The sequence below is a fragment of the Nyctereutes procyonoides genome, unplaced genomic scaffold, assembly GCF_905146905.1.
Source record: "Nyctereutes procyonoides isolate TBG_1078 unplaced genomic scaffold, NYPRO_anot_genome, whole genome shotgun sequence".
In the NCBI taxonomy this organism is placed as follows: domain Eukaryota; kingdom Metazoa; phylum Chordata; class Mammalia; order Carnivora; family Canidae; genus Nyctereutes; species Nyctereutes procyonoides.
In genome coordinates, this window is record NW_026575020.1 from 61,137,860 (window position 1) to 61,140,299 (window position 2,440).

Sequence of the window (2,440 nt, forward strand, 5' to 3'; positions counted from 1 at the left end):
GGCGGCGCGGGACCGCAACACACCACCGCTCCCCCGCCCCGGGCGACCCCGAACCGAGGCCGCGTGCGGCGCGAGGGATCTCCCCCAGAGGCGGCCGCGGCAGCCGCCGCGGCCCTCCTCGGCGCGAGCTCTCGCCTCTCTCTCCTTTTCTCGCGGGCGGGCACCGCCTCTCACGTCACCCCCATCCCCGACCCACCGCCCGCCCGCACGCCCCGCCCGCCCCCGCTCGCCCCACCACGGCCCCGCCGCCGCCGCCGCCGCCGGCCCGGGCCCCCGGCTCCCACGCACCGCACGGGTGCGGGGGCGCGGGCGGCCGGGACCGGGCGCGGCGGCGGAAGGGCACGGAGAGGAGCGGGGGGGGCGGGGAGGCGGGGGCAGAGACGGAGGGAGGGAGGCCCGCGGAGGCGGCCACCGCGTCTGCTCTTAGGGGGACGGAGGGCCCGGCAGACCGGGCCCTGCGAGGGAACCCCCAGCCGCGCCGCCACCAGGGGCGGCGATTGATCGCCAAGCGACGCTCAGACAGGCGTAGCCCCGGGAGGAACCCGGGGCCGCAAGTGCGTTCGAAGTGTCGATGATCAATGTGTCCTGCAATTCACATTAATTCTCGCAGCTAGCTGCGTTCTTCATCGACGCACGAGCCGAGTGATCCACCGCTAAGAGTCGTACGAGTTTCGAGCGGAGGGAGAGCCCCCTCCCTGGCACGGCACATCCCCGGAGGGCGCCTCTGGCCGGCCAGCGGAGACCACGAGACCAGACACCGAGAAGGTCGGAAGGGTCAGACGAAAGACGGGGCGACCGGCCGCCGCCCCCGCGCCCGCGCGGGCGCGGGGGAGCGCAGACAACCCCACAGGCGCCCAGGGGGTCCCACCTGCCCCGCCCCACGCCAAACCGGGGACGGGGGGGCGCACGCACACGCCGACGCGGCCCGACGGCCGCCGGGCAGGGGCGAGCCCCCTCCCGGCGGCGGCGCGGAACGCGTGCGTGGCGCGGCGACCCCCGCACGCCCCACGGGGTGGCGGGGCCCGAGGCGGCGGAGTCTGGGGGGAGGGGACTGACTCCTCTCTCCCCGCGGGCCCGACCGCCCCGACCCGAGGCGGACGGGCGACCCCAAAGGGTCTTTAAACCTCCGCGCCGGGACGCGCTAGGTACCTGGACAGAGGGTGGGGGGGACGAGCGAGGCGGGGGGAACGAGGCCACGGGCCGCCGCCGCCGCCGCCTCCCCGACGCCGATCCTCCCCCCGGCCGGCCGCGGCCGCCACCGCCGGCGAGGGGCGCGAGCCCCCGACGCTGCCGGCCCGTGACGGAACAGGGCCCGGGGGGGGGGCGCCGCGACGCAGGCCCCGTCACCGCCCGGCGCCAGCCTCCCTCACTCCCTCCCCGGTCTCTCCCCGCCCCCAAGAGCCGCCGGGGGCGGGGCCGGCTTCGCCCCTTCCGCTTCCGAGGAACACCCCCGGGAGCCACCACCTCGCCTCAGGAGAGAACACCCGGCCGGCCGACCCCCGGCCCTCCCCGCAACCGCGACCCGGGCCCCATCTCGCCACGGAGGGCGGGGGTGGGGGCCGCAGCGGGAAGCGGGGCGTGAGCGGGCAGGGCCGGGGGGGCGGCGGAGGGGCGGCGACGGAGAAGGGAGAGCCGGACCCGGGCCCCGAGGCCCCAGGGGCAGGGGGTGGGCCGGGGTGGGGAGACGGAGACGCGCCGAGCGGGAGGGCGGGGACGGCGCGGACGCCCGCCTGACCGGAGAACCGTCCAGGGCGGGCGGCGGGAGGCGCGCGCCGGGCGGCGGGCGCCCCCGCGTGAGCCGAGGCTCCCCGCCGGCGACGGGCGGACCCGACGCCCGCAGGAGGAGGAGGACGACGACGACACCGCGGGGGGGGCGCCGCCGCCGCGTCGCACGCGTCCCGAGACGCGCCGAGGGCACCCCCGGGCGGGGCGACGCGGCGACCGGGGAACGACCGGCGCCGGAAGGCGAAAGGCGGGGAGGCGCGCGCCCCGCCCCCACGACCATCGACCCGCCTCCGCGGGGGAAGGCGGGCCGCGGAGGGGAGGGGGCCGCGGAGGGGCAGGGGGACGAGCCGCAGCCGAGGGGGCGGCGAGCGGACGACGCAGCGGCAGCCCCGGGCCAGCGCGAGCGAGCGGGCAAGGCGGCGGAGGCGCCCCGCCCGGAAGGGACACGGTGGGGGGCCGGGACGGCGACGTCCGAGGAAGGGAGGCGGGCGCGGGGCCCCGCCTCCCCCACGACACGCCGTCGTCGCCGACGACCCCCTTCCCTTCCCCTCCGGGCGGTCGACCGACCGACCGACGCCAGGCCCGCCCGCCGCCCGCCGCCGCCGCCACCGCCGGGCGCAGCCCCTTCCTTCCCCCTGCCTCCTCCCCTCACGGCCCCGTCCTCCCCCACGGACGGACGCGCACACGCGCTTCCTCTCGTCCCTCGCGGCCAGCG

General features: G+C 79.9%; 1 non-coding gene across 1 annotated transcript; it reads right to left on the minus strand.

Moving 5' to 3' along the window:
• Positions 1-509: 509 nt before the first annotated feature.
• On the minus strand, positions 510-662 carry LOC129518625 (5.8S ribosomal RNA). Its single transcript, XR_008666219.1, has one exon. It is a non-coding gene; the product is annotated as a 5.8S ribosomal RNA (ribosomal RNA).
• Between the last annotated feature and the right edge of the window lie 1,778 nt (positions 663-2,440).